The 13,660-nt window shown below is 41.6% G+C and overlaps 1 protein-coding gene across 2 annotated transcripts in view; it reads left to right on the top strand.

Moving 5' to 3' along the window:
- kek5 (kekkon 5) overlaps nt 1-13,660 on the top strand; it is a 392,502-nt gene that overhangs the window by 343,892 nt on the left and 34,950 nt on the right. The window contains exon 1 of one of the 2 annotated variants that reach the window (XM_067143406.2): nt 12,884-13,202. The exons of the other annotated variant lie outside the window; for it this stretch is intronic. The gene's annotated coding sequence lies outside the window, so the exon portion shown is untranslated. Of the gene's footprint in view, nt 1-12,883; nt 13,203-13,660 lie in introns of those variants that run through there. 2 annotated transcript variants of the gene reach the window in all.

Here is a 13,660-nt window from a genome sequence, read left to right as displayed (position 1 = left end):
CATTTTAATATCCTGCAAAGACTTAAAGCGTTGGTGAATGCAGTAAATTAGCACAGACGAAAATTAGTTTGTGTCTAGAACGACACCTTTCCTCAAAACCGCTCTTGAAGTCACCGATGACTTCCTATTGCACGCCCTTCAATCATCTCGTCTGGCTTTAGGATTACGCTACATCTTTACAGGCAATAAGTGTGAATGGAGTCTGGCTCAAACTAGAAGCAATGTTGATCCAAGTTCAAGGTCATGTAGGCCGTAGAGAAAGCCAAGTAGAGAACGTTACCCAGATCATAATTCTTAGATTTCTTTTTATATCTCCAGAGGGCTCCCCGCATATGCGAATTCTCGGGAGTCCTATTCGTTCATTTCCATAGAACTGGAATTCTAAACGTGATGACTGTGAGTTTATGCGTGTTAAGGAAATAATGAGGTTCTGAGAAGTCGACCAGTACCTCTATGCCCGAAGAGGGACGCGGAACAGAAGGGAACAATACAAACTGTACCGTAAAATTTAAAAGTGTAGCATTTGTGGGGTTCGGAATTCTGTATATTCAGGGATATATTGGTCTCACCTCCTCTTCTCTGTGAGAATTGCTGAAGAAGACGAGAAGGTTGAGAATTCTTTTAGTTGTGTGGCCATTTTCATATCATTAGAAAAGGAGGACATCGCAACATATTCATTATCAACACCATGACAATGCATGACGGTACCCTATTTAATATTTGTTCATCAAGCAAATATTTTAATTTTCACAAATCCAAAACAACATTGACTTAGGAAAGTTACATTGGGAAAAGAATGTGAAAACTACATTGCAAAACAAATCTACACAAAGTTCAATTATTACTTACTGTTTAAAAATCACATTTTAAAAGTATATTTATTCCTTCTTTGCCACCTAAAGGAGTTTTATGTCGCCGAGGAAATATTTATGGACTCTCACAGTGGAACAACATTGAAAAGCATGGCATAAAATGTTAAATTCGGTCATGCCTAGAAAGTGGAACATCTCGCTTTCATATTGTTTCTGTAATCTCTATTGATAGGATCTACAAGTTTACCAAAATCTTCGTTTATCTTTAACAGGTATAATCAGAAACGCCAAACTATACGTTTTAATGTATCCTACCGACGACATGTACACATTTATAACTAAAACCTTCCCAGAAGGTGGATAAATCATTCCGCTGGAGGGCGGCGCCGGATGGAGGGAATATAGATCGGAAAACCGGACTCTCTGGCCTAAAACCGAACGTCTGGTCACTATACTTCTCACAATGAACTGAAGTTGTCGGGTTTGATCCCTGCTTAGTCCGGTCGTATTTGGTATTCAAATACGCCAGCTCGATTTACTGCCACGTAAAAAAAGAAAAACTCTTATGGGACAAATATTCGGCGTTTCCAAAAACCGTAAAAGTAGCTAGTAGGACGAAAACGAAGAATATTATTATAAACAGACTGACTCCTTGGCTTAATGGTAAGAGTTACGGCATTCGGTTCAGAGGGTCCCGGATTCGATTACCGGCCGGGTCGGGGATTTCAATCGTGTGGGTTTAGTTCTTCTGGCTGGGGGCTAGGTGTTTGTGTTTGTCCCAACACTCTCCTCTTCGGACAACACACCACACTACCAACCACCTCAGAAACACGCAATAGTGATTACATCCCACTTATAGGCTTGGCGTCAGGAAGGGCATCCGACAGTAAAATAGGGCCAAATCCACATGTGCGCCTTAATTCGTACCCGTGACCCCACGGATGTCGTCTTTCTCTCTGTACTTTATTATTATTATTATTATTATTATTATTATTATTATTATTATTATTATTATTATTATTATTATTATTATTATTTGCTGCACGTCGCACCGACACAGATAGGTCTTATGGCGACGATGGGATAGGAAAAGGCTAGGAAGGAAGCGGTTGTGGCCTTAATTAAGGTACAGCTCCATCATTTGCCTGGTGTGAAAATTGGAAACCACGGAAAACCATATTCAGGATTGCCGACAGTGGGGTTCGAAACAACTATCTCCCGGATGCAAGCTCACAGCTGCGCGCCCCTAACAGCACAGCCAACTCGTCCGGATTTTATTAACATTCACCTGATACTTATTCTTTAAAATTCCAGATAGGACAAATAATTGCCTATGCCGGGTTCTGTTTAGTTTTTGTCTGTTCATCTGTTGCAGTATCGCGGGAAAACAGATTAGTGGAATTTCGTGAAACTTTGTGTTTAAGTTCAGAATAAGGGCAAGTAGGATCTTTGTTAGGCTATATGCTGTTCAAAAACACTCCGCAGGAAGGGGGCTTCAGAGGGAGCCTGAAACATAAATGTCGATGTACGAGACCGAGCGAGTTGGCCGTGCGAGTTTGCATTCGGAAGATAGTGGGTTCGAACTCCAGTGTCGGTAGCACTGAGAATGGTTTTCCGGGGTTTCTAAATTTCACACCAGGCAAATGCTGGGACTGTACCTTAAGGCCACAGCCGCTTCCTTCCCACTCCCAGCCGTTCCGTATCCCATCGTCGCCATAAAACGTAAGTTACAGTAGGCCTATCTGTGTCGGTGTGACGTAAAGCAAACATCTTTTACGGTTGGTTTTACAGGAAAATTTCTCATGACAAAATGAATTTAGAATTTCATTTACAAACTTTTTGTTGTATAAAATCACAGGATATTTTTGTTGTATACCTTTTCTCTATGGAGAACATCGCGGCAACATTTTAAAAGCTGTGGCATCCCTCTGTACTTTTTGAATATTAACCTGATATTTGGTTTTCATAGCAGTCGGGTTCCTTGGCTGAGTGGTCAACGTACGGGTCTTCGGTTCAGAGGGCCCCGCATTCAACTACCGGTTGGGCCGTGAATTTTAACTGCGTATGATTAATTCTCCTGACTCGCTAACTGGGTGTTTGTGTTTGTATGTCTCCACTTATGGCTGGCGTCGGGAAGGGCATCCTGCTGTAGAAGTGGGCCAAATCCAGATTAAGTGCCGACCCCCCCCCGAAAAAAATGGTTGAAAGGCCAGGAAGAAAATGATTGTTTTTATCGGAAATTCTGCGACCCATGCGAAAGCGGAGAGGAAAGCCTGAAAACGAATAGAACCACGAAAGTTCCGCCAGACACTGATCAAACAGAAACGGTAAATTCTCCTGGTTGCTGGCTGGTTTTATTCTCTGAGCTTCGAATTACTTGGAATAATACGACTGTAACTTCAGGTTGCCAGGAAGAAATGTGAGTGCCATATTATTTAAGTTTAAGGGTTTTCATATTGCCAAAGTATATTATACAGTGGCCGTATTCATATCCTGATTTCAGGTTTGGAAACGGGTACTCTATCTAACATATCTACCGATAGAAACGAAACCTCGAAATATCTCCTTGGATATTTCTAAGTCAATAAAAATATCATGCAAATGTTGATCGTGCCGTCAACACGACAGGTAGGCTACAGCAATTAGTTACAATATATAAATCGGGCCAATAACCTCGATATTTGGTTCCTTAAAATAATAATAATAATAATAATAATAATAATAATAATAATAATAATAATAATAATAATAATCCTATATGTAAATTATACGTAGGCTATTAATGCTTAAACCTAGCCAAGATATTATATGCATATGATAATGAACATCAGGCCATTACAGGAGGGATAAATTATAGTCTGTTCTCTCTTTCGGGTCTGTCCGGTAGGCCATCCTACCTTACGTACTTCAGTTCTATGCTCCCCATTCTAGTTCGGGTTGTACCACAGTTGGGTCATTCACTTGATTGGTACCGCTTGCCGATTTAGTTAATCTCGTCAGATTGGCGTGGCGCCACTGGCATCATGTAGCCAGCATCATGCACACAGCTGAAGTCTAGAAGCAGAGAATGAACTCTGGGTTTTCTCTCTCGACAGTGCTACACACTCGATGCTGCAGCATGAGGTAAAGCGAAGTGATACAAATACAATGATTTCTTTTGAAAGGGCTAGGATTGGGAAGGTAGCGGCCGTGGCCTTAATTAAGGTACAGTTCCAGCATTTGCCTAGTGTGAAAATGTGAAACCACTGAAAACCATCTTATTGGCTGCTGACGGTGGGGTTCGAACTCACCATCTCTATAATGCAAGGTGACAGCTACGCGACCCCAACCGCATGGCCAACTCGTTCGGTTTTCTTTGTCTTCTCTAGATAGTTTGTCGTAATTTTATTATTATTATTATTATTATTATTATTATTATTATTATTATTATTTCTCTTGGTTTACAAAATGCGAATCAGAATTTACTTCACTTCAGTCAGAACAGAACCTAATTCTACACTATTTTTTCAGCATTAGGGAATCTACAGAAGCGTTCAATCAAACTACTTGCATTATGGTAGTTGAAGTCATAGTTAGTTAGTTAGTTAGTTAGTTAGTTGGCCGATTAGCGAATACTAACTAGGGATCACGATAAGTTTCATTATAGACCTACATTCTGGCGTTTTTAAAAATTTCATTTGATCCAATAGGTTTTCATTCTTTGGACCACTTTGCACGAGTTCCTATATTTTCATCTCGGTAAGTCGCAAAAGTCACTCTGCTTGTTCTGGAAAGGTCTCCTTTGCGAGCGTCTTCTGGTCGTAGGCCCAATCTTGGAAATTATTTAACGTTAACATATAAGAGAATCGTTGTTTTTGGTTTTGGGTCAAAATAATTTACAAAAGGTGTTTTGTACATTGAGAGTTGTCCATCCGTCAAAGGTGACCGTAGGAGCGAGCTCTGCGTTTATTCATTGTGTTCGTGATCTTCTATAACTTACAGTAGATTTCTTGTCTGGGATTTTCTTATGTAGATCTCGTGGTTTTTTTTTCTTTTCGTTTGGGCCAAGTATGTTATGGAGAATCTTTCTCTCTGTTTGCTCTAACTTAGACAGCACATACTTCGGAGTGAGGATAAGGCATTCAGATGCATGGAAGATAATTTAAAATGGTACTATCGAAGATGATGACCTCAGGATACCTAGAAATATCGAACATGCTCAAAATTCCTCGAGGGGGCTAGGCTGGGGGGTGGAGGGGTTGGAGTTTCAAAATTGGGGCTTAGCATAAGAATGCAGGTGTAATTATTTCTTTCTCGCAGTCGGATATATTTATCCAAATCGATTAACTATAGTTTTCATGTGCTTAAAAGCTTCCTGAAAGTACAAATTAAGTTTTAACATCAAATCCCGAGAAAATGTTGAGGGGAAATTTTCGAGATATTAAGAATACTAATAAATGTAACTGGATGTGAAGCAATCTGTACAAAAGTATAAAAATTAAAATAGACTAGAATTAATGAGGCTCTTCTAGGCACCCTACAAACCTGAAACTTGGTACGAGAGACGTTGATGCACGAAGAATCCCTAGAAAAATAGAAAATTTCCAGAATTCCCCAAGGGAACCAGGCTGGGTGAGGGTTTCAAAATTGGGGCTTAGTATAAGAACGGCTGCAGTCGCTTAAGTGCGGCCAGTATCCAGTAATCGGGAGATAGTGGGTTCGAGCCCCACTGTCGGCAGCCCTGAAGATGGTTTTCCGTGGTTTCCCATTTTCACACCAGGCAAATGCCGGGGCTGTACCTTAAGGCCACGGCCGCTTCCTTCCACTTCCTAGGCCTTTCCTATCCTGTCGTCGCCATAAGACCTGTCTGTGTCCGTGCGACATAAAGCAAATATTAAAAAAAAGTATACGAACGCAAGTGGAAGCATTTCTTTCACCCGGTCGGATACAGTTTTCCAAAGTGATGACCTGAAGTTTTGTTTGACTTAAACGTTTCCTGAAAGTCCAAATTAAGTTTTAACATCAAATTCCAAGAAAAGTTGAGGGAAATTCTCGAGCTATTAAGAAATGTGATAGAAAATCTTGACTCGGGAAGCGATAATGGAAAAACAATCTTTGCTTCATTTAAATAGTCATTCCTACTCCTAAATGTGGTTCGCCTTTCACAACAATCTCAAACTAGATGAGTCTGCTAAAGAGATCAACATGGTTCCTCCTTCACATTATGCTGTTAAAAGAACAGTTGAAATGTTTACCAACATTGAAGACCACTTAATTTCATGTTGATTGGATTTTGCTAAACATTACTATTCACATTCACTTAATATTAACCCCAAAATCTAACCTACCCATCATTCCGCTTGGAAGAGGTCTGCAAAAATATCGATCCTTGGAAAGGGAATCCGCAGTGCTGATATGTTTACAGAACCACTGAGTTAGAAAGTTGACGTGCTTTATTAATCTCGGGTACATTGAAACATTAACATATTTCCAGTTGTTTTAAGGATACAACTTCTGGATTATTAGCTCCTTCTAAAACTGCGTGGGAGAAGAATAGGACGACATCTTACTTTTCGACGTATTGGCATATCAGATTCGTAAAACGGGAAGGACTATGAAAAGTGAAAAAATTAAACACTGCCTTGACCGTATACCGTATACCGTTAGAAGAGAACAGGAGTCGACCAAGGGAGATCGAATAGGAAAGATGAGAAATTGGACGCAAGTGGAAACTGAGTCTGAAGTGGTTACTACTCACACCTCACAAATTATGAGCCGTGGGGGGACAGGGATTTCGTTTAGTTTCATTCATATATTCGTCCTACATTCAGTTTGAAAGCGCTGAATGTATAACAGTGAACTCTTCGATAACTGCAACGTAGCTGAAAATGAGACATATCAATGAGACAAAAGAATACGCAGACTCAGTAGATTAGCTTGTGTGACATAAACTTCATTACGCAACATCTCAAGGGCACGTTAGAAATAGCAGTAGAACTTAAGACACAAAGTAAAGTAAAATGATATAGAAAAGGTTATTTTTGTTTTGTTTTACGTGGTTGTTGACTCACTGACATACAACATTAATTCTCTTGAAAAAGCGCCGTGGTATGGATTACCATACTTTTTATATGTTGTAAGTTATGACTGTTGCAGGCAAATGCTTGAGCTGTACCTTAATTAAGACCACGGCCGCTACCTTCCCAATCCTAGCAATTTTCCATTCTTGCGTCGCCAAAAACCTTCGGTGTGTTAGTGCGACGTTAAACCACTAGTAGTAAATAAATGTTACAACCAACAACATTGCATTTACATTTTAGTTCCTTCCTTAAAATGAAGTCTTATTAGTATTAAAATACGCTTCGGTCCCTTAACGATCCTCCGGGAGGAGAATTTGTTTTCGAATCCCAAGAGCTTCCGCGTGTTTAATTCTCTCTGGCTTCATTATCGGCATAATATTGATCAGTGGGTTATTTTCTCCACCATCAAGGAGAAATTGGAAAATACTTTCCTCTCGCGATGGTAAGACATTTCGCTAAGTAGCATTTTAGAATTCCTAGCTAAGGTACTTGTTCTTCGCTACGGAATTCTGCGCTGTATACGAATTTGTAGAAAAATTACTGTACACGCTGTGAGAAAGATTTTACTTTAAATTTCATGTCTCTTACCGTAACCCGAGAAACACCATACTTTGTTCCGCATGTGAAGTCTGGGTCGGGGAGTTTTGATCATAATGGCAGGCCTCCTTTCCTACTGCCAGTATCAGTCGAGTTTGGGAATTTTTATTATAGTGCCAGACTCCCTTGCCGACTGCCATTCACAATCGAGTTGTGGTGTTTTTACTATAATGGCAGGCCACTCTCCTAACGCCAGTTCAATCGTGTTGGGGAGTTTTGAGTATAATGGCAGATACCCTTAGGCCTACCCACTGCCAGTCACAATGGAGATAGGGAGTTTTGATTACAATGGCAGGCCTCCTTGCCTATTCTAGTCACAATCGAGTTGAGGTGCTTTCATTAGAATAGCAGGTCCCTTGCGTACTGCCAGTCACAAACGTTTTAGGGAGTTTAAATTATAATGCTAGATCATATTTCCTGCTTCCAGTTACAGTGTAGGTGGGGTGTTTTCATTATAATGTTAGGCACCCTTTTCTTTTGCCAGTCATAGTCGAGTTGGGGAGTTCTCATTATAATGGCAAGCCCTCTTGCCTATTGCCAATCATAATCGATTTGGGTATTTTTCGTTACTATGGCAGCCCCCTTTCCTTACTGCCAGTAACAGTTGAGTTGGGGAATTTTCGTTAGAATGGCTATCCCCTGTTTTCTACCTCGAGTCAAAAAGCAGGTGGGGAGTTTTCATTACAATGGCAGACCATCTTTCTTACTGGCAGTCACAGTTTAGTTGGGGAGTTTTGATTATAATGTCAGGCCCCTTTAACTACTGCCAGTCACTGTCTCCTTGGGAAGTTTTCATTCATATGTCAGTGACAGTCGAGTTGGGGATTTTCCATTATTACGGCACGTCTCCTTTCCTGCTGCAAGTCACAATGCAGTTGGGAAGTTTTTATTATAATGCCAGGCCCCCTTGCCTGCTGTCAGCCACAATCGAATGGGGCTATTTTCAATATTATGGTAGGTACTCTTGCCTACTGCCAGTCATCATCGAGTTGGGGATCATTCATTACATTGGCAGGCCGCCTTTCCTACTGCCGGTCACAGTTGCGTAGCGTAATAAAATGTATAATGCCGGGCTGTATAGCCCACACGTAGAGCACTGGCCTTCTGAGCCCAACTTGGTAGGTTCGATTCCGACGTAGTCCGGTGGTATATTAAGATGCTTAAATACACCTGTCTCGTGTCAGTAGTTTTAGCGGTTCCGTAAATAACTCCAGCAGGACAAAATTCTGGCACCTCGGAGTCTCCGAAAACCGTACAAGTAGTTAGTGGGACTTAAAACCAATAACATTAAAAATAGTATTGTCAGGCTCCTTGATTGAATGGCCAGCGTAGTAATCTTCGGTTTAGAGGGCCCCGGCACGATTTCCGGCCGGGTCGGGGGTTTTAATTGCTACCGGTATAGTTAATTCCTCTAGCTCGAGTACTGGGGTTTTTGTATTCGTCTAAATACACATCTTCATTCTCTTACAACCCTTCACACTGTCTTTATCCATAGTGTAACGCTTCATTCACTTACAACCCTTCACACTGTCTTTATCCGTAGTGTAACGCAGATGTCATCACGTAGTTGCTCTAGGGAGCTGGTGTTACTTGCTCCGCTCTGGATGGCTGTCTGTCACGTGACGAGAGAGCGGCGGACAGGCGGGTTGCATACCTTGGCCGTACTGTACTTACTACTCGGAAATGTCACCATATAAACAGCTAGGTATAATAATAATAATAATAATAATAATAATAATAATAATAATAATAATAATAATAATTTGGAGCAGGGATCATGTGAGACGAATGGGTCACAAATTATACATCAGGACAAGAAAATTATTCATTGACAAAGAATACCTACAGTAGTGTGCAATATGCCCTGAATAAATACATTTTCACGATTAACAGAAGCTTTTGGGACATGTATATTTACCGAAAGAAAATGCAATTTGTGTGATTTGTACACATTCTTTGCACTCTCGTTAACATACATTTCAATATTTGTATGGCATTTGACTATGTCAGCAAATTAAACACACGAACTGAAACATATCACTGGTGTACTGCTACTTCACAGGACCTTTTGGGCTCATTTAGATAGTATTGTATCAATGTTTGATACTTTCGTTTGCGTACTAGCAAGTCGCAAAGCACATTTCAAGTTTTCATCGGTGAGCCTACTACTGTGTCTAGATTTACAAATCTCCATTAACGAAAACATCTGTTCACATAAATTTGATCCGAATATACTTAAAACACGTGCATTAAATTTGTGCAGTCTAGGAAATCTCTCCCGTGGAAAACGAACATAAAATTCAGTCAAACTGTTTGTGTTTGCAAACTTATCTTTCATTTGAGTATCGCACTCTAAGTCAATCAGTTCTAGCTGCAGTTCTGGTCTAACAGTTTGCACATCAACTGAGAGGGCGTGGTGAACACCAGCAGATCCTTTTCTAATGCCTGAATATCGCGAAACCTACTGACACATTTCTCATATAATGACATTAAAACCGAGTAGGCTTGAACACTGTGTGATGCGAGGAAACGCACTACTGACACCTCACATGAATTCACCCGTATCGTGTCGCAGTCTAACCTGTCCAGAAGATGTGCTGTTCGTTTGCGCTTCTGGTCTTCAGTACGTATCACGTCATACACTTCCCCTATTTCTTCCCCTACTTGCTCGCTAAGCTGCTCTCTTTCCTCGAAAGCGGGGAGCAAACTGGCTCCGAAGGCATTTTGCTCTCTATTGACGATGCCTGGTGTAACGGTTAGAGATATTAGCTGCCGTCTTCGAAGTGCTGGGTTCGATTCCCGTTACTGCCAGAAACTTAAAATTAGAATGTAGTTAAAAAGGTACTAACAGCTCACCTCCATGGGGGCGTGTGCCTGAAAAGGACTGCACCACCTCGGGACGAGGACTCGGAACTTTACATTTTACTTCACACTACCAACCACCACAGAAACACGCAATAATAAATACATCCCTCCTCATGGAGTTGCGTCAGGAAGGGTATTCGGCCGTAAAACTGGACCATATCCACACACAGTGCCAATCCCAAGGAAATGGGGAAAAGGCCAGGAAGAAGATATAATTATACTGAGGTTGCTGATGTAAGTTGTCGACTACCTGGAAGCATAAAATCCTTTACTTAATTTCTTTGTTACTGGAACAATAATAAATAGTGTTATTGGCTTTATGTCTCACTAACTACTTTTACGGTTTTCGGAGACGCTGAGGTGCCGGAATTTATTACCGCAGGAGTTCTTTTACTTGCCAGTAAATCTGCCGACACGAGGCTGACGTATTTGACCACCTTCAAATACCACCGGGTTGAGTTAGGATCGAACCTGCCAAGCTGGGGTCAGAAGGCCAGCGCCTCAACCGTCTGAGCCACTCAGCATGGCGTTACTGGAACACTTCAAGTCGCAACTGAACTAGAAGATACATATGCCAACTGCGTATGAATGTCACCAAGTTTATCTTCATCTGGATTATGTTTAGGCTTGATCCTACCGGGCGAGTTGGCCGTGCGTGTAGAGGCGCGCGGCTGTGAGCATGCATCCGGGAGATAGTAGGTTCGAATCCCACTATCGGCAGCCCTGAAAATGGTTTTCCGTGGTTTCCCATTTTCACACCAGGCAAATGCTGGGGCTGTACCTTAATTAAGGCCACGGCCGCTTCCTTCCAACTCCTAGGCCTTTCCTATCCCATCGTCGCCATCTGTGTCGGTGCGACGTAAAGCCCCTAGCTTGATCCAGCTATGCATTATAGGAAAAACTTATTAATCATTTCTGGTCATAATAATAATCAGACGAATTTATATTATAAACAGTGCGTTTCTGCTAGGTATAAAATCCTTCCGAAGGAAGAAAAAATAAATTGTGTGTCCAGAATATTCATTCACGGACCCCAGGAAGAGCTTCGGGGATCCCCATCTCCTACTTCGAGCATCACTGCAACTGTTGCATCCATTTGGTAACAGTTTAAAACTTAGAGGGTAAGAGTGGTGGTGGTGGTGGTGATTGTCTTTTAAGAGGTAGTACAACTAGGCAATCATCTTCTATATTAGAGGGTAAGAGGGACATACGCTTTGCAGTGGTCCCAGAAATACTGGATTGGTTCCTTACCTTAATACTCTCACCATTGCTCTAATAATAGCCGGGCTGAGTGGCTCAAACGGTAGAGGCGCTGGCCTTCTGACCCCAACTTGGCAAGTTCGATCTTGGCTCAGCCCGGTGGTATTTGAAGGTGCTCAAATACGTCAGCCTCGTATCAGTAGATTTACTGGCACGTATAAGAACTCCTGCGGGACTAAATTCCGGCACCTCGTCCTGTCCGAAAACCGTGAAAGTAGTTAGTGAGACGTACAGTAAATCCAATAACAACATTATTAACTTCTATTGATAGTAGATGCTTGTTACCCAAAAGTGGTAAAAAGCGTACTCCGTTCACCCGGAAGGACATGGGTTCGATTGCCCATCAGGAAGTCGAAAAATGTAGAAACAAGATTTCCCCTTCTGGAGAGCCACATGGTCCCGAAAATGAATACCAGGTTAATTCCGGGGGGTTAAGGCTATCGCACATAGAAGTAACCACTCTATCCCACGTAGTGCGGAGGTTACGAATACCTTAATCTCATCCGTGGGCCTCCATGACCTGTGCGGAGGTGGCTTTGCTTTTACTATCGATATTGTGAGTAGGTCTGATGACTGCAATGTATTTACCCCTTAGATAGGACAACAACATTACTCTACATTTGTTTCATGGCACATCTTCCATCTGCCTTAGTTTGCTATTTTGACTGCTCGGTGCATCTCGTTGTGTTGTTCAAGTACATCTTCGACGATGTTTTATCATTAGCTCTTCTCATCTACATGCTCATTATCTACACGAAGCTACGTCACCATCTGTTGTTGATTACCTGAGTCATGTCATAAACCGCCAGTCCGGCGAACGTTCGCATCTGGCTAGGTCGTCCTACAGCCTTGTGGAAGGTTAGTCATCCGTCGCTACCTGGCTTTCAAAGAAGAACAGAGGACAAACCGGCCGGCTGCTTGCGTGCCAGTCAGTTGCCGGCTGTCGCCTGTAGAGCGCGCTGGTTTCAAGAGCCGAGTGATCCGTAAGTGATTTGCCATAAGGGCGAGTTTAGGTCGTCTTGATTCCGGCGAGGAATGTGGGGCATGCTATTAACTGCGAGGAGCAGATTTGGCATTGCCTCATCTTACAGAAGCTGTGTGCGCGGCTGCTATTGTGTTTATCACGTAACGCCGTGTTCCCAACTCGCGATAATTACTTTACACACATCTCGTAAACCTGCCGATGAACACACTACTTGTTGCTGTATTGCTGGCTGCTAAGGTTATATATAGCTGAGTGTCTCTTCTTAGCTTATTTGTGCGCGTGTGACTGCTACTCAGTGGTTATGCCGACCTATTGTTTGTGTTCCAGTGCGCATTGTTGCCGTCCTCTTGCATTCTGTTCTTATGAGACGTGTTAGCAGTTTCAGTTACGATACGTGTTTAAACAGTGAGTGTTAAAAAATATACCTTCGGACGAAAGGATGAACAACTTCAAGTGTTCTGTGACCGTTATATTTTGTACCCAGGATATATTTAATTTAAATACTATAGCTGTAAAGCAAGTTGCTAGTTGATCAAAGGAGCTGCAAAGTTGCCGATAGGCCTACTTCATTTTCTCGATTGCTAACGACAGGCTTATGGGCTGACAAGGACAAAGTTACTTCAGGTATGTTTAACAGGTTCTCTTTTTTTTTTTTTTTTTTTACCTTACATTCGCTTTTCTTAAGTGATGGCGTCACATTTGTCATTAGTGTTACTATATCTGAAATATGCCGAGTAGGTTGTCAAAGCGAAGACCATTATTGGTTGAGGAAGCACTGTGTGATTTCGCGGTAATTTTGAAGATGGGCTTTCAAACCTGAACACTTTGAAACCATAGGCTAATCAATGAAAAATGTTTTTGTTGTCTCCTTTTTTATTCTTAATATTTTGTGTGTGATGAATAAGCAAATCAGTTCGTGTTATAACTAGTTTCTTTCTCATTATGTGAAAGTAATTGCGACATGTGCAAGGCATTCAGTTGCATTTGGAGATAGTAATAACAATGTTATTGGACTTACGTCCCCCTAACTACTCTTTTACGGGTTTCGGAATCGCCGAGGTACCGGAATTAGTGCTGCAGGA

The sequence above is a fragment of the Anabrus simplex genome, chromosome 3 (assembly GCF_040414725.1).
Source record: "Anabrus simplex isolate iqAnaSimp1 chromosome 3, ASM4041472v1, whole genome shotgun sequence".
NCBI lineage: Eukaryota > Metazoa > Arthropoda > Insecta > Orthoptera > Tettigoniidae > Anabrus > Anabrus simplex.
This window is presented reverse-complemented; position numbering and strand designations above follow the sequence as displayed.